The following is a 20,075-nucleotide window of genomic DNA, read 5'->3' on the forward strand; positions in this document are numbered from 1 at the left end:
TCATTTCCAGGAAATTTGTTTTCACTTCCTTTTCTAAAGGGAATGAAATTTTTGTTTTCACCAACAACATAATCACAAACAAAAGAAATTTAGTTATTGATTTGCACATTCTGATTTTAAATTTAGTTGAAAGAAACGATTAGAAAACGGTTCACGAGGTAGAATTTGAGGTTTGTCTGCTGAAGATTGATGTTCATAGAATATTTATTGTTGAAATTGAGTGAGAACCAAAAGCTCAGGTTAGTGGAGGCCTAGATGCTTGAATGCCACCGCATATTCCTCTGCAATATCCAAATGATCAAAGTAGTCTTTGGGCTAAGCAAATATGAAGATAGGATAGGATTCATCAATCAGAATGTGTGTTTAAAAAAAAAAAAAAAAAAAAACTCATACCTAATGGTGGTTTACGATTTGTCGTTCTCTATGAGTCCTTGCACGAAGGAAAGCCTCTGAGATAATGTTTAATTTTCTTGTGACATCGATCATATTCATTCGATCTCCTGGTAGTTCTGCCGAGCATGCAACTCCTATTTTGAGGACTGATACAACACATTTTTGCACATTGCTTCCTTGTAATTTCATATTTTCCATATTGACATTATTTTCTCGGATTTCTGTTTGACCATCATCACTCTCATTGTCTTCAACAAATTCTTCTGCTCCCACTTCTCCCGTTGCAATAAGCTTGGGATCGAGAACCTGCATTACTTGTCCCGGTAGCTTAGACGTAACAAAGTTGCGGAGATTCAAACCATCTCTGAACACTTCATCAATTGGTCTCCGTCCAGTGAATATCTCCAACAAAATTATTCCAAAGCTATACACATCCCCATATGTTATTGGCTCGCCACCTATTCCATATTCTGCAAGGCAAACATATGCAATTCCATTCTTATTATATACTTGACCAGTGTGGATATTTGATAAATAAAAGCATGGGGGATTTTACCTGGAGGCATATAGCCGATTGTTTCCCTTATCCCAATGGAGCTTGTTTGCTATGGAGAAGAGTTGCTTGAGGTTTTGGAAAGAAGCCTTGCTAATCCGAAATCTCCAACATGAGCAGTCATGTCATTGTTAAGCAGAATATTGCTTGGCTTCAGGTCGCAGTGAATGATTGGTGTTTCACAAAGGTCATGAAGGTAATGCAATGCAGATGACAAATCAATGGCAACCCGAAGCCTTTGAAGAAGGTTTAAATTCCTTGGCTGGCTACTACCATCTTCATTTGGATGCAACCACATTTCTAAACTTCCATTCACCATGAAATCAAGCACAAGAGCTTTGAAGTCATTGCCTTTAAAATCAATGCTTGAGCAGTATGTCAAGATCTTCACCAGATTTCGGTGCCTGATGTTCCGCAATGCTCTGCACTCAGCAATGAAGCTCTTGGATGCTCCATGTTGTTGAAGGTTGAGTACCTTCACAGCAACTATCGTTTCACCATGTAGATCAAGACTTCCTCTATATACAGAGCCAAAACTACCTTGTCCAATTAAGTTTTCTAAAGAGAATCCCTGAGTTGCTTGGTGAAGCTCCTTATAGGAAATTCGAAGGAGCTTATCCAAACTAAAAGGACTGGATGATGGATTCTTTCTTGATTTTCGCCAGCACAAAACCCTTAAAGATGTTATCACGATGAAAAGGACAATTGAACTGATGATTGTTGCAAGGATAATGGCAATAGGAGACTTTTTGTGTTTCTTTCGCTTGATGAGGCATGCTGGTAGCTGCAATTCTGGGATACCTCCACAAAGATTTTTGTTTCCAACAAGTGAAGCTGCCGTTAAATTGCTGAACACTCCCTTGGTTGGTACCTCACCCTCAAGATTATTGAAAGAGAGATTCAGATATTTCAAAAAAGGAAGCTTTTCTATCTCTTTTGGAATCTTTCCTGATAAGTTGTTTCTTGACAGGTCTAAGAATTGGAGACCCCGTAAGGAAGCAAGGGATGAAGGAATGCGCCCTTGGAGAAAGTTACCCTGCATGTAAAGGATTCCTAGACTCAAACATTCCCCTATTGTTCCAGGAATTTCCCCAGACAGTTTGTTTTCTGAGACATCTAATGCACCGATATTTTTTAGGTGGCCAACCTCTCGAGGCAACGAACCTTCCAATGAGTTATATGACAAGTTAAGAATTAGGGATAGAAATGACAGACCAAGAATTTGATGGGGTACGATGCCAGTCAGGTTATTTTTTCCTAAATCCAGAGTTTGCAGATTTTGGCATTGAGCGATACTTGATGGTATATTCCCTTCTAATTTGTTTCTTCCCAACCAAAGCTTATAGAGCTGGGTAATGTTACCGAGGGATGGAGTGATTTGCCCTGACAACATGTTTATATGCAAATTCAATGATTGCAGCTTTTGAAGCTTCCCCAAATAAATGGGAATGTTGCCAGAGAAAAGGTTTTGTTCCATGCCTAATCCATACAGATTGACAAGATTCCCAATGTCTACTGGAATTCTACCAAACATTTGGTTTGTTCCTAAAGTTACATCGACAAGGGTAGACATATTTACTATAGTGCTAGGTAATACACCACCAAAATTATTTTCAGCAAGATATAGATTTTCGAGATTGCTGCAGTTTGACAAAGATGTAAAGAAAGCCAAATCCTTACTTGAATTATTGCCCAGAAAATTGTGTTCCAAGTTCAGAAATTGGAGACCGTTCAAATCTCCCAGATTGATTGGTACTTGTCCTCTGAAACTGTTGTAAGAGATGTCAAGTATTTCAAGCTGCATAGAAGCATTTGTCAACGAAATTGGAATGCTTCCATGGAAATTGTTTCCGCCGATTTCAAAAATTTGCAGGTTAGGAAGAGTAAGCCCTATATTTGCTGGGAGCCTTCCATGCTTCTGTGGAACAGAGAGCCTAGCGATGGATGAGATATTGTTGAGGTTAGAAGGAATTGAACCAACCAGATTATTGGGTCCCATCGCGAGCACGATTAAGCTTGTTATTTGCCCCAATTCATTTGGAATATTTCCTTCTATATGATTAAATGATACAGAGAAACGTTGAAGGGACGAAAGGTTTCCAACAGTATGTTGGATCTTTCCCGTGAGGTTGTTTGATGTAAGGAAAAGTGTCACAAGCTTCTTTGAAGACACTAGCTCAGCAGGAATTTTCCCCACTAAGCCATTAAAGGCCAAACTCATAATCCTGAGCTCTGAAAAAAAGGTGATGTTGATTGGAATTTCTCTTCCCAATGTGTTGTCCGACAGGTTGAGATACCTTAGACGAAACAGACGGCCAACTTCTTGGGGAATTTCCCATAAAATCTGTTGTCAGCAAGGTTGAGGAACCCTAAGAAGGTGAGGTTCCCTGTATATGGAGATGTGGTCCCTGACAAGCTCAGCCCCTGCAGGTTTAGAGACGTAACTCTACGGTGTTTCGAACCACAAGTAAACCCTTGCCATTTGCAGAAGTGGACAGAATCGTTCCATGAGCTCAAAATTCCACGTGGATGGGCTATCTTGGATCTGAACTCCAAAAGTGAAATACGATCATTCTCATTTCCCATACTATAACTGAGATAAATCTCAGGTTGCAAGCTGAGTATGCTCATAGAAAACAAGAAAATGAGATGAACACGAAGGATTGAAAGCCCAGGTGCTACTAAGTTGGCCGGACGTGCCATCTCATATAATTTGTTGCCTGGAGGTGACACACAGATTAAATAACCAGTGTTGTTGGGCGAGTAACCTATATACTTAAGGATTTTTTTTGCATAATATGAAACTATATATTTAATAAATAGTCTCATTATGTATTTTATATTTTAAATTAATAATAAATTAAATAATAAATTAAATTTAGATAAAAGAAAATTACTTGGAGCAATATGTTGTGCTTACGTGCAATTCTTTTTGACAATTAATTGCAAATTTAAATTTTTTTTTATTAGCAAATTTTAGCATTTTAGAAGTTCAATTAAGAAAATAAAAATTTCAAGGATTTTTTATGGAAAAAATTTGAAGGATTTTTACACCAAATAAATTTAAATAAAGCTGGGGACATTTTGTATAATCATATTTGAAATATTTGATAGAATAATCTTTTTAAATTGAAACTTGAGAGTCACGATTATACACCAATGGAATTGTTCTTGGTTTCCTGTAGCTCGATTTATTTTATGAAAAATAATTTATACATAAAAATTATTTTTATGGAAATTGCTATTTAAAAATATATTTTTTATAAAAATATATTTTTTATAAAAATATTTTTCATTATTTAGTTACAATATTAAACTAAAGTATATATTTATGTCATTCATGCATAAATGATTTCGCATTTTAATAAGATTGTCAAAATTTGAAAAATGATGGCTTCCTCCTCTGAAAAAAGAAAGTCAATCTTTCTTAAAAATAAATTTATTTTCTTTTTGACTAAAAAAATATTTTTTATTGATTAATTTTTTGAGTGTCTCAATTACAAGAAAATTAGAAAAATATTTCTAAAAAACAAAACAAAAAAGGAGAATTTAAAAGGTAACATTTAATTTACAATTAAAAAGGCAAGTAATGCCTGTAGAAATAAATGTCACAAAAGTTATGCTAATTATATGCTTATAAATAAGTGTCGTAAAAGTCATGCATAAGGAATGGTATAGAAGATGGAGCAGAGGATAGAGTTAAGTCATTGTTCAGATTAGAAATTAATTGAAATGTCTAATAATCAAAGAAAAATAATGTTAAAAAATGTATTTATTTAAAATTAGAAATTGATTGAAATATCTAATAATCAAAGAAAAATAAAGTCAGAAAACATGTTAACTTAATTAATATATACCAAAGAATTTGGGGATATCATTCCAGGGTTAATTACAATCATTATTAGGTAAATATTATATGTGGTCACTCAACTCTATAAATATTGTCATAAAAGTCACTGATTTATAATCTTTTTTATAAAAGTCACTGAACTTTTATTCGATTTCATAAAAATTACTGTGACAAAAAATTTAAATGTTTTCAAATTAACCTGCTAATTTGTCAATTATTTCATGAAATTATCTCATATGAAATTATCTATTTCATAAAATTACCTCATGTCAAGGTATATAAATTTGATATTAAAATTTTATAAATTTTTATTCAAAACATAAATTCAAATCCACGATAATTTCAAATACACACCCTTAGGAATATATAGGAAGTCTTCAACGGATTAAGATTGGAGATGAATTGATTGAAAACCACAAGTCATTGTCTTTTATCTCTGAAAATGGACAAAGGTAAATAGAGTGCTTAAGCCACTAAAATCGATGCTATGGTCTTCACGGCCATGCTTGTCTTGATAGAAACAGTCAACCATTGTTATGTCTTTATATACTTCTTATTTTTATGAACCCTATGGAAAGTAATACTCCCAAACTTTATGTTAGAAGAAAGAATACAAGTAATGAAGGAAAGGATTGTGTATTTGTCTGTGTCATATTTACAGAGATATTGCATCTATTTATACATGAGAATATGAACTAATTTGGACAAGAATAATAATTGCTATAATTATGCTATACAAATCTCCTATAATCATGCTAATTACTGTGATTATGCTACACAAATCTCCTATAATCATTCTAATTGCACAAATCTCCTATAATCATGCTGATTGCTGTAATTATGCTAACACTCCCCCCCCCCCCCTCCCCTCAAACTCAAGGTGGTAGCACAGGTGCCAACTTGAGTTTGCTTAAGAGATCCTGAAAGCGAGCGGGAGGATGCATTTTGGTGAATATATCAGCGGTTTGGCTGACAGAGGAGACAGGAATCAAACATATGGTGCCATGAGCAACATGATGACGTACAAAATGACAATCAATTTCGATGTGTTTGGTACGCTCATGAAATATATCATTATGAGAAATCTGTATGGCACTTCTATTATCGCAATGAAGCATTGTGGCAGAAGAAGGAGTGACACCCAAATCAGTTAATAACCACCGTAACCAAAGTAATTCAGATGTAGCATCAGCAAGAGCACGATATTCAGATTCTGTGCTAGAACGTGTAATAATAGTTTGCTTTTTGCTACGCCAAGAGATAAGAGAATTACCCAAGAAGAAACAATAACCAATTGTAGAGCGACGATCTATCAGATCACCAGCCCAATCAGTATCAGAGTAGCCAAATAATACTAAGGAGGAGGTAGCGGAAAAGTGCAAACCATGAAAAAGAGTGCCTTTGATATAACGAAGGATTTGAAGTACTGCAGAGAAATGAGTTGAGCGAGGAGCAGACATAAACCGGTGACGGATGAACAAAGATATGAAATATCAGGTCGAGTAACTGTGAGATAAACAAGACTCCCGACAAGCTGTCGATATAAAGTAGGATTATCAAGAGGAGTGCTATCAAGAGGTGTAAGTTTGCAATTAAGCTCCAATGGGGTTGATACTGTTTTGCTATCAGTGATGCCTGCTCGAGAAAGTAAGTTGGATGCATACTTGGCTTGAGATAGAAAATAGCCATCAGAATTTTGAGAAACTTCAAGACTCAAAAAATAGCTGAGAGAACCCAGGTCTTTCATTTCAAAATGTTGATTGAGATAATGTTGTAACTCTAAAATACCAGATGAATCATCTCCTGTTATTATCATATCATCAACATAAAGCAACAGAAGAACAATACCACTGTTAGTTCGGCGAGTGAATAATGCAGAATCATGTGGACTAGAGAGAAAACCAAGTTGAGCAAGAGTGGAACTAAATTTGGCAAACCAGGCCCTGGGAGCTTGTTTTAATCCATATAAGGCTCGCCGAAGTTTGCAAACCTTATGAGGAGAATGATAACCAGGAGGAGGATGCATATAAACCTCTTCTGTTAAATCACCATGAAGAAAAGCATTTTTGACATCCATCTGGAAAAGTTTCCATTTACGAACTGCAGCAATAGCTAAGAGACTGCGAATAGATGTTAATCGGGCCACTGGAGCAAAAGTTTCTTCATAGTCGATACCATACTCTTGAGTGTACCCTTTGGCTACTAAGCGAGCTTTGTAGCATTCAATAGTTCCATCAGAACGGGTCTTGATTTTGTAAATCCATTTGCAACCAATAGGGGTCTTGTTTGGTGGAAGATCAACTAAATCCCAAGTATGAGTTTTCTCTAAAGCCTGAAGTTCGTCAGTCATAGCTTGCTGCCAAAGAGGGTCAGTACTTGCCTCACGATAAGAACGAGGCTCATGAAGGGTTGCAATAGTAGAGTAACAGTGAAAATCAGAAAGATAATGAGGAGTTTCTCTTACACGGGTAGAACAACGAAGAGTAGTGCTAGGAGGAGATGCAGGTGCAGGTACTGGATCAACAACTGGTGCCGATTCAACAGGGGCAGGTGTAGTTGGGCTAATATTGAGCACATCACAATCACCTGGATCAGGACTTGGAAACAGCTCTTTGGAGGAGTCAGTGAAAAATAGAGAGTCAGTATTGATAGAGTGATGAAATTTGGAAAGAGAAGAGAACATAGTATTGTCCCAAAAGGTAACATGACGAGAGATGCGTAACCTATTAGAAACAGGATACCAACAACGATACCCTTTGTGTTCAGTGCCATAACCAAGAAAAAAACATAGACGAGCACGGGGTTCTAATTTGGTATGTTCATGAGGTTGTAAAGGAACAAAAGAAACACATCCAAAAGGTTTAAGGATGGAATAGTCAGGAGGTTGTCCAAACAACTTTTCAAAAGGAGATAAATTATGAAGAACCAAGGTAGGAAGACGATTAATAATATAAACAGCATGAAGAGCTGCTTCTCCCCAAAATTTTTCTGGACATGAGGCAGAAAGAAGAAGAGTACGTACAGAATCAAGAATATGGCGATGCTTGCATTCGGCTCGCCCATTCTGTTGAGAGGTGTGAGGACAAGAACGTTGAACAACGGTGCCTTGTTAACTAAGAAACTGAAGTAAAGAAGAATCCCGATATTCCATGGCATTGTCTGTTCGGAGAATTTTAATGTCACAAGAGAACTGAGTTTTAATCATTTTTGCAAATGTGATGTAAATTTGTGATAACTCAGATCGATGTTTCAAAAAATATATCCAAGTAAACCGAGAATAATCATCAATAAATATTACAAAATAACGAAAACCATTTATTGAAGAAATAGGAGAAGGACCCCAAATGTCAGAATGAATTAAACCAAAAGGAGTGTCTGAAGTAGTATTATTATGAGAAAAAGATAATGCAGGTTGTTTTGCAAGCTGACAATTTAAACAATTAAATGACTCAAACTTAGTAGATCCTAATAATCCACGAGAAATTAAATGTTGAATTTTACTGGCAGAAGCATGACCAAGACGAAGATGCCATTGGTGAATGGAGAAATTAGGGATTGTAGCTGCAGACACAAATCTCTAAGGAAGATGTAAAGATGTAAGCTCAAATAATCGACCCACTCTGCGACCCTCCCCAAGAATCTGTCCCGTTTGTGGATCCTGTACCTGGACACCATGGTGAGAAAAAATAACATTTAGTCCTTTTTCACACAACTAACCAACAGAAATAAGATTGAGTGCCAAATTAGGGATATAATAGGTGTCAGGGAGATGAAGATTTGAGGTAGACACATGACCAGTATGTATGATGTTCATTTTAGTACCATTTGCAGTATGGATTGGTGGTAAGGAAGATACAGGTTTTGCAGAAGACAAAAATTTGGGATTAGTGGTCATATGATTACAACATGCAGAGTCAAAAAACCAATAAGAATTACCCGGAGTGGCAGACATGGCAGCAGGAGAATTAGAAGAGATAACTTGTTTGAATAGTGCCTCAAGATCACTCATGGTGATGGCAGTAGAGCCCTCAGTAGCAGCAATAGCAGTGACAGAGGAAGATCCAGGTTTTGAGACATTTTTGAATTTAGAATGCCTTCCTTTTGGTCTTGGAGGACGTGTGGGACAATGTTCAAGAATATGACCGTAACCATGACAATATTTGCATTCTATAGTAGGACAATATGCAAAAACATGACCAATTTGATTACAATTCTTACAGAGTTGATTGCCATATTTCTGATGTGAGGATCGAGTAGTTGCAATAGGTTTTGAAATATCATATTTCTCCATTGATAACATGATGAGGAGAAAAAAAATGGTATAATAATAGGTATGAAAGAATGAACCAGAACAGGTTGTAGAGAGAGAAGAAAGACCCCAGAAACTAGAAATAAAAGCTTTACGACTCTGATACCAAGTTAGAAGAAAGAATACAAGTAATGAAGGAAAGGATTGTGTATTTGTTTGTGTCATATTTACAGAGATATTGCATCTATTTATACATGAGAATATTAACTAATTTGGACAAGAATAATAATTGCTATAATTATGCTATACAAATCTCCTATAATTATGCTAATTGCTGTAATTATGTTACACAAATCTCCTATAATCATGCTAATTGCACAAATCTCTTATAATCATGCTGATTGCTGTAATTATGCTAACACTTTATATTCATTTGGTGTGTAGTGAAAAGCTTGGATTGAATTGAGATTAAGAGTGATAATAGGTAGAATATCCATGAAAATTACTTTATTTAAATTTAAATTTGATTAATATTTTAAATATTTAAATTTGTTCTCCAATTAGAGTATATTATAAACTGAACCCATACCAAACCTAAATATTATTACTCGAATAATACTTGAATCTGCTTAGATTTACATATTTTAATTAATAACCTATACAAAAAATATTTTTACTTATAATTTATATTTTAAAATTTTAATTATTCTATAACATCTTTAAATTTATTTATTTAATATATAAAATTATAAAAAAGTTTAAGAATATTAGTATAAAAATATATATTTTATATTTAATTAATTTTTTATATAAATGAGTTGTACAGCTTGTACTCAATACATACAACTCACACTCAACTTAAACCTAATACAGGTATTATTTTTTAAATATAAATTCATTTCAAACCCAAATATATACTGTAAAAACTCATTCTAATAGAGTTTTGTTAGATTGATTATTCAAAAATATCCCATGTGTTCTCATTCAGAAAGGAATTGTAGCAGCCCATAGACTTAGAATTTCATTTAAATTTGAAATTCAAATTTAAGTTCTATATGACTACGATTTTGCACCTAATTTCTACGATCTACCAAGCTCTTGAATGTTAGGAACAATTTAGAAAAACGTTTGTGGAATATATACAGTAAATCTTCAATGAATTGAGAGAGATAAATTATTGAAAAGAATAAGTCGTATGACTATCTTTTATCTATGCGAAATGGACAAAGAAAAATAGAATAGAGTGTTGAAACCATTAAAATCTATTCCTTGATTTTCACGGTCATGTTTGTCTTGATAGTAGTAGTCAACTATTATTATTATTATTATTATTATTATTATTATTATTATTATACCTTTTTGTCATTTTTGTGAATTCTTTGGGAAGTGATGCTCCCAAACATTATATTCATTGGTGGTTATAAATGTTTTTTAGTAAATATATAAATTGGAAATGATTCAATATATATATAATTTATTAATTGAGTGATACACTATAAAATAATTACATATAATATATATCCCCTTAATTAGGAATATGTCCTTAAAGAATATTTTTTAAAATATGCTCTGATCACTTTTCTTTATAAATAGGATAAGGAAAGGGGTTCATCCCCTTCTGACCTATTCTGTCTCTCTTAGCTATATTCTATTATACTATTATCCACCTAACTTGGGCATTGGAAGGTCCTCACTAGGGACCAGCCTAGTGGACATTTGACCATTTTTCTTTTACTTGCGGATCCCTTATAATTGAGACGATAAAAGTGAGATCATATTAATTAAGTAACAGTTTTAGGTTTTATCATTGAGTTAATCCAAAATTTCTTTAATTGTATGTCGTATATTTTTTAACCTTAATTATGAAGGAGAAAAAAAAAAGATGTCAAATGAAGGAGAAAAAAAAATGTCAATCTTAAAATGAGAAAGTGAGAGAAAAGAGTGGAAAAATGAGAATGAGTGAATAAAGAGCAAAGAATGTGAAGTGATGTAGAAGAAATCTAAGCACCCAAAAAATATGAATGACAATGGATAAAATATACATGAAAATTATTTCATCCGAATTCAAATATGTTCTAAATTAAATTGGATTAAAATGATCATAAATTATTCGTCTCAAATTAAACTCAATTAAAATTTATCATAAATTATCTGAATTTATTATTACTATTCAAATAATATTTGAATTCATTTAATTTTATATAATTTAATTATAATTTTAAAAATATATTTTTTATTTATAATTTATATTTTAATTTTATAAAATGTTTAAATCTTTTTTAAATATAATATATAAAAATTATAAATATTATTATAAAAATATATTTTTTATATTCAAGGTTAACGAATACACAACACATGATATTTTTTTATAAATAAAAAAAAATCCTAAAATCCAAATGCATTAATTAATTTTTAATATAAAATATATTAATTTAATAAAACACTTTAATTTATTAACATATTAAAATATTATTAAAAATATTCTATAATATTAATTAATTAAAATATAAAAGATAATATTTTATAAAATTTATATATTATATTTAATAAATTAATATGTTTTAATAAAAATATATTTTTTAATACATTAATTAATTAATATAAAATTTTTAAAATTATATATATATAAAAAATTAAATCATAAATGCATATAACCTGCACAAATAACATTAAAAAAATACTAATCAAAATAAAAGGGCGCATTGTAAAGCGAGTAGTCAATAAGTTCTCTCCAGCAAAACACGCAAGGCATTATATTTATATAATTTCACAAAATGACTAATTATTTTAAAAACTATAATTTATTTTAATATATTTTTTTATTTTTATATATTTCTAAATTTTATCTGATATATAATTATAAGATAATATTTAAAATAGTAGTGCTATTTATTTTTATTATAAGTATCATTAAGTTTTAATTTAATTTAATGATATTTGAGTCATTTCTAAAATTATGAAATTAAAATTTAATTAGAGTTAATTATATAAAAAAACAATTTTTAATTAAATTTAATATGTTTTAATTATAAAATAATTAAATAACTTTTAAAATTATTTTTAATAAAATTTAAAATTATAATTTTAAAAATAGAGTAAATCATAATATCAAAGACCCTCTCACAAGCATAATGAATATTGAAGCTAAGAAATCTCACACTATCAAACAAAAAACTCCGTAGAGAAAAAAAAAATTACTTGATCAAAAAATTTTAGTTTAATATTTTTAGAATTTTACATCAAAAGAAGTAAAAGTTAAAACATAAAAATAAATAAAAAATGAAAATAATTAATATAAATAGTGAATAATGTCATAATAATTACAAAAATACATAGATTGAATAAATATCAATTATTTTAAAATCAAATAATTTACCTAAAATAAAATCCATTCTATAAAAATATTGTTGAATTAAACTTTCTAAAATATTATAAAATTCACAATATGCTTCTTATAAATAAAATTGACATCTTAAGTGTATAAGATAAATTTTAACAACCTTAGAGTAATGCTAGTTTTTTGAGCTCTATAATGACTTACAATAAAAATATTAGTCATATACATATTCATAACTATCTCAAAAGGGGACCACTTGATATACACTCCAAAAGTCATATGTATATCACTCAAGTTTCATTTTATTTTGAAAAAAATACCTCTAATAGATAAGAGAAGATTTATAGGTGAAAAAAAAAAGAAAAATATTATTATTCCCTCTTTTCTTAAAAAAAAAATTTCACCCCTCCCCCTCTCTTTATTCTTCTTCTATATGCTTAATTTCTTATGACTAAAATTATTGTATTCTTGACAAAATTTTTATTAATTTCAATTTTAATGAAAATGTTAATTTTTAATTAAAATTTAATTTAAAATAAAATAAATTTATTTAATTTTCAAACCAGATACTAATTTTCAAAATAATTATCTAATGAAAATCAATATTTTTTCTACTATTTAAATTTATTTTTCAATTTAATAAGAATCTAAATTTAAATTAAAGTTTTATAAAAATTAAATTAAATTTATAATAAATTAATGACAAATAGAAAAATATACATGAATAAATACTTTTATTAATACAAAATTATTAAAAATAAACCAATTGTTAATAAATAATTGTTAAATTTACGATAAAAAAAATTAGAAATACGAGAGGAGGAGAAAAAAAAAAAAGAAAAGAAGAGGAGTAAAATAAGAAATTTATGAAAAAAATATTAAAATAATAATTTATTTTATTTTACCTAAAAACCTTCTATTGATTATTAAAAATTAAAGGATTTTTTTTAAAAAAATTAAGTAATATTAGTACTAAAAATAAAGTTAATAGATCAAAATGAAATATTTTTTGTTGACCTCATGAGCTTAAAGGAACATGAATTTTGATGATAATAAAACTCAACTAGAATCAAATTAACATTGTTTTAAGTGTTTTTCTAAGGATAAAGAAAAAGATTTATAGAGTTGATGATGAACTTGTGTTTTAAAGAAAGAATGGCATTCTAAGATAACACAAGATGAATTAAAGACAAAGAAGAAAAAGAAAAAAAAATATTATCTTTTAAGCTACATTGAAGATCAAAATAAAGGTACATAATTTAGAAATTAGTTTAAACTTTTAGAATTACTTGTGAAAAGAATTGGGGAGTAGAAGCCAATAATACTTTTTTTTAATACCTCAAATTTTAATCCTAAGTTTTCAAAACTTGTTTTGAATTATCAATGGCCTAAAAGTATTTTATTATAATTTGTTCTAAAGTTTTAAAATTTTCAAAGTTATGCAGAAAAGTTTTTCTAGTATGCTAACTGGTTTGCCACTATTTATGGTATGCTAACTGGTTTGCTAACTAACTCAACTCTGCACAATATCGCAGAAAACGATAAAATAATGGCTATTTACTTGAAATTTAAAATTGTAACGTTCAAATGAGTTCTCAAACTGTTAGAAAATATCTAAGGCTATAAATTATACTTATCCTTGGCCATTTTGCATTTAATGAAAATTATTTTACTGTTCCTAATATCTTAAAGTCATTAAAGCTTCCATTCAAAGTGTTCAAATTGTTTTTATTGCTCATTATTGGCATACCTATTCATCTCTTCTTTATATATTCTGTTGTATTGAGTGAGATTGAGTTTTAAACACTTTCTTAGCATTTATGAAAGGTTATTCAAGTACCTATTGAAGCTTGATTGTGAAAAGTGTTTGGGATAACACTCGGCAGAAGTGTGAAGCTAATTGTAAAAGTTTTGGTGTGAAAATTTGTAAAGGGCTTGTGTCTCTTACCTTTAAAAAGAAAGAATAGTGAAGTGAAAACTCAAAGTGGGATTTTTAGGTGAGTAAATGTATGTTAGTTAGGCCGAACTATTATAAAAATTCAGTATTCAATTCTCTCAACACTTACTCTTTATATTTATGTACTTTGATTTTCTGGTTGAATTATCTTTGTTGAGTTGAGAACTGATACAGTTTATTGTTAACTCTGCTGCAAACTGAGATAATTTATTTACTGTTGAATCTGTTGAGATCTGATATAATTTGGTTACTGTTATATCTGCTGTTCACTGATATATTATGTCTACTGTTCTGTTTGTTATGATGTGATTTTATTCAGATTACTAGTATTTTTACTAAGTGCTAATATATTCTGTCAGATCAGTATATTGAATGTTTTTAAGTCAATTTTGTATCAACTAATTATTTGAGCAGTATCACACACACATTTTATAATAGAAAATTAGGCTGGACTAAGCTACAATTTTTCAAAAGTTTCAAGTAAGAATCGAAAAATTATTTTAGTCCAAGTGATTTCCCTCTTGGACATATTTTGGGACATCATTTTTTTTTTAAATTAACATTAATGAGTTTATATTTTTTTAGTTAAAAGAAAATTATATATTTTTTAAAAAAATTCATGACTTTTCTTAAAATAAATAAGTGGACCAAAAATTTCAGATCATCAATTTCAATCAATTTTTATTATGATACTGTTAAATATTTTTTTATAAATTAATTATATTAAAAATATTTATGACAAAGTTTTGCAATGATATATATATATAAGATTTAATCTCTCACATTTTATATGACACTTTGTTTGAATATATATTTATATTACTAGCTAAAATAATTTATATTACCTTAAATTTATGGCATGTCATTATTTCATTATTTTTTTAAATGCAAACAGTATATATTAATAAAATTAATTCACTCTTAAATGATATCAATGATCATTATTAAAGTAAAAGAAAAGAAAAACACAGATTATCAACTAACAGATTTCTATCCGTTATAGATTTTTGTCAATTTATTCCATCCGAAAAAATTAAAAGAACTAAACTTTATAATTTTTTTTAAATTAATTATTATTAGATCTAAAATCAAAATTAAAAATAAAAAATATAAAAGAAATTGGGTCTGAAATGAGTCTAAAATAAGGTCAAGATAAAGTCTAAGTCGATAGGTTCAATTTCATTTAATTTTTTATTTTCTATCTAATTTGCTTCATTTCAGTTTTTTCTACTATAAATTTTGGTTTATTTGATTTTTTGATTTTTTAAACTGAACCCATCAATACTTGCCCATGGTATAGACAGAGATCTTCCATTTTTCTCTACATTAGACCCGACCAAAAGTTGATTCAGAATTGAAATTGGAGCAGTTTAATCAAAAATCGAAATTAAACAAAATCGAATTGAACAAAAACATCTTTGCATTGGATCAAAATTAGCCGGTTTGTTTCCAGGCAAAACAGAATTAAAACAAAAAAAGAAAAATTTTAAAAATATCAAATTGAAACCAAATTCAATCAAAATCTTTGGGGAGTCCTGCGATTTGGATTCGCCAAAACTTTGAATCAACGCCTGACCGCTCTAATATTGTTTTTTTTTTAAAGACTAGGCCTGAGAGAATGCAAACTTGGGTGTCAATCTCCCATCTTTGAGATGTTGGGCTTCCAGTCTCTTTAGGCTCCAGCTTTAATGTCAAAATGGCTAACGTTGATTTTAAATGGGCCTCTATTTTTTGCCCATGGTGTTGCCACATTCCCACCTGACGCGAAACAACACGTTCCAACACTCTCCCATGTGAGATGAGATAATCTTACTCTCAAACTGGTAATTCATTTCCAAGAAATTTGTTTTCACTTCCTTTTCTGAAGGGAATGAAAATTTTGTTTTCACCAACAACATAATCATAACAAAAGAAATAACACACTTGGTGACAGTTATTGATTTACACATTCTGATTTTTAAATTTAGTTGAAAGAAAATATTAGAAAATCCTCGCAGACAGTGCACGAGGTAGAACTTGAGGTTTATTTGCTGCAGATTGATGTTCATATAACACTTATTCTTGAAATTCAGTGAGATCCAAAAGCTGATGTTAGTGGAGGCCTACATGCTTGAATGCCACAGCTTATTCCTCTGCAATATCCAAATGATCAAAGTAGTCTTTGGGCTAAGCAAATATGAAGATAGGATAGGATTCATCAATCAGAATGTGTGTGAAAAAAAAAAAAAAAAACTCATACCTAATTGTGGTTTACAATTTGCCGTTCTGTGTGAGTCCTTGCACGAAGAAAGGCCTCTGTAATAATGATTAATTTTCTTGTGACATCGGTCATATTCATTCGATCTCCTGGTAGTTCTACCGAGCATGCGAGTCCTATTTTGAGGACTGATACAACACATTTTTGCACATTGCTTCCCTGTAATTTCAAATTTTCAATATTGACATTATTTTCTTGGATTTATGTTTGAACATCATTACTCTCATTGTCTTCAACAATCTCTTCTGCTCCCACTTCTCCTCCTGCATTACTTGTCCCGGTAGCTTAGACCTAACAAAGTTGTGGAGATTCAAACTATCTGTGAACACTTCATCAATTGGTCTCCGTCCTGTGATAATCTCCAACAAAATTATTCCAAAGCTATACACATCCCCATATGTTGTTGGCTCGCCACCTATTCCATATTCTGCAAGGCAAACATGCGCAATTCCATTTTTATTATATACATGACTAATGTAGTTATTTGATAAATAAAAGTATCGAAGGTTTTTACCTGGAGGCATATAGGCGATTGTTCCCTTTATCCTAATGGAGCTCGTTTGGTCCTGAGAAGAGTTGCTTGAGGTTTTGGAAAGAAGCCTTGCTAATCCGAAATCACCAACATGAGCAGTCATGTCATTGTCTAGCAGAATATTGCTTGGCTTCAGGTCGCAGTGAATGATTGGCGTTTCACAAAGGTCATGAAGGTAATGCAATGCAGATGACAAATCAATGGCGACCCGAAGCCTTTGAAGAAGGTTTAAATTCCTTGGCTGGCTATTACTATCTTCATTTGGATGCAACCACATTTCTAAACTTCCATTCACCATGAAATCAAGCACAAAAGCTTTGAAGTCATTGCCTTTAAAATCAATGCTTGAGCAGTATGTCAAGATCTTCACCAGATTTCGGTGCCTGATGTTCCGCAATGCTCTGCTCTCAGCAATGAAGCTCTTGGATGCTCCATGTTGATGAAGGTTGATTACCTTCACAGCAACTATCCTTTCACCATGTAGATCAAGACTTCCTCTATATACAGAGCCAAAACTACCTTGTCCAATTAAGTTTTCAGAAGAGAATCCCTGAGTTAAGCGGAAATTCGAAGGAGCTTATCCAAACAAAAAGGACTGGATGATGGATTCTTTCTTGATTTTCGCCAGCAGAAAACCCTTAAAGATGTTATCGCCATGAAGAGCACAATTGAACTGATAACTGTTGCAAGGATAATGGCAAGAGGAGAATTTTTGTGTTTCTTTCGCTTGATGGGGCATTCTGGTTGCTGCAGTTCTGGGATACCTCCACATAGATTTTTGTTTCCAACAAGTGAAACTGTCGTTATATTGCTGAACACTCCTTCTCTTGGTACTTCACCCTCAAGATTATTGAAGGAAAGATTCACATATTGCAAAAAGGGGAGCTTCTGTAGCTCCTTCGGAATGTTTCCGTACAAATTGTTTCTTGATAGGTCTAAATGTTGGAGACCTCTCAGTGAAGCCAAGGTTGAGGGAATTGATCCTTGGAGAAAGTTGCCCTGCATGTTAAGGTTTTCTAGCATCAAGCAATCCCCTATTGTCTCAGGAATTTCCCCATACAGTTTGTTTTGTGACACATCTAGCGCATTAATATTTTTCAGTTTATGGATTTCTCGGGGTAGGGGACCTGTCAATGTATTGTGTGATAAGTTGAGAATTGTTGTTAAAGAGGAAAGACCAATGATCTCCTGGGGTATGAAGCCAATAAGGAAATTGTTTGCAATATCTAGAGCTTGCAGGTTTTGGCAGTTTGCAATACTACTTGTTATGTTTCCTTGTAATTTGTTTTCACCTAAATGTAGTTTATATAGCTGGCTGAGGTTGCCTAAGGATGGCGGGATTTGTCCAGATAATAGGTTTGTATGCAAATACAGTTTTTGCAACTTTCTAAGCTTCCCAAAAGAAATTGGTATGGTACCAGAAAAATGGTTTTCCTCCAAGCCTAATGCATACAAATTCACAAGATTCCCAACCTCCGATGGAAGTCTTCCAGACATTCGATTGCCTCCAGCCCCTAATAGGCTCCGTTTGGTTGACAAATTGGCTAGGGCTGCAGGTAATACACCGCCAAAATTATTTTTAGCAAAAGATAGAATTTCTAGATTGCTGCAATTTGACAAAGATGTAATAAAACTCAAATCTTGATTTGTGTCTCTGCCCAGAAAATTGAATTCGAAATTCACCTGCTGCAGATCCCTTAAATCTCCAAAATTGTTTGGAACTTGTCCTGTGAAAAAGTTGGCAGAGATGTCAAATATTTCAAGCTGAGAAGCATTGGTGAATGAACTTGGAATAGCTCCATAAAATTGGTTTCCACCAATGTAGAAATCTTGCAGATTTCGAAGAGTGAGGCCTATGTTCGCTGGAAGACTCCCTTTCAACTGATTATCTGGCGCAGAAAAGACATTGATAGATGAGATATTGTACAGGGCGCCAGGGATTGTACCTATTAGATTATTTACTCCAACCGAGAAGAAAGTTAAGCCCGTCAATTGCCCCAACTTGTTTGGAATATTTACAGCCAGATTATTGACAGCTACAGATAAATGTTTGAAGGACGAAAGGTTTCCAAATGAATGTGGGATCTCTCCTGTGAGATTATTTCCGTAGAGGTCAAGTGACACAAGCTTTTTCAAAGAGCCAAGTTCATCGAGAATTTTACCCACAAATCTATTTCTAGCCAATATCAGGATTCGGAGCTCTGAGCAGCAGGTGATGTTAAGTGGAATTTCACCTCCCAATCTGTTATCTGTCAGGTTGAGGTGTCTCAGTCGGGACAAGCGGCCAACTTCTTGAGGAATTTCACCATGGAAGCTGTTGTTGCGAAGATTGAGGAACCTTAAGAAGGTGAGGTTCCCTATAAACGGAGAAATGGTTCCAGACAAGCTCAGCCCGTACACGTTTAGAGATGTAACTCTGTGGTGTTTTCGACCACAAGTAATCCCCTGCCATTTGCAGAAGTTGACAGAATCATTCCAGGAGCTGAAGACGTCATGTGGATCATTGCCTATCTTGGATTTGAATTCCAGGAGTGCAAGTCGATCAGTTTCATTTCCCAAATTCCTGAGACAATCGGTAGGTGGTTGCAAGCATAGTAAACTTGTACAGAATAACAAAATGACCTGAAAATGATGGATTGAAGGCCAAAGGGTCGTTAAACGTGTTATTCGAAGTTCCATTTCTATTGGGTTTATGCTAATTCATGTGCTTACTGGGTGAGCCAGTATTATTTTGTAGTATATATATTAGTCTTTCCGTCAACCAATTCTATGGAAGTATTCCAGTTTCATTGACCGTAGATTGGAATTAGAACGTGCAATTGCAATTTCCATCAGAATTGGAATTGAGGATTCCAATTTTATTCCCATCTCTGTACGGCAATTAGGTTAAAGATTTTAATTTAAAGATGGTTTGTTTCATTGCTGAATTTTATAAAATTTTGAA

The 20,075-nt window shown here is 31.9% G+C and overlaps 2 pseudogenes; both read right to left on the minus strand.

Moving 5' to 3' along the window:
• Positions 1-376: 376 nt before the first annotated feature.
• LOC131173280 (putative receptor-like protein kinase At3g47110) lies at positions 377-2,854 on the minus strand (annotated as a pseudogene).
• A 390-nt stretch (positions 2,855-3,244) lies between these two features.
• Positions 3,245-19,810, minus strand: LOC131173074 (LRR receptor-like serine/threonine-protein kinase EFR; annotated as a pseudogene).
• Positions 19,811-20,075: the final 265 nt, after the last annotated feature.

Source organism: Hevea brasiliensis, chromosome 14 (assembly GCF_030052815.1).
Source record: "Hevea brasiliensis isolate MT/VB/25A 57/8 chromosome 14, ASM3005281v1, whole genome shotgun sequence".
NCBI lineage: Eukaryota > Viridiplantae > Streptophyta > Magnoliopsida > Malpighiales > Euphorbiaceae > Hevea > Hevea brasiliensis.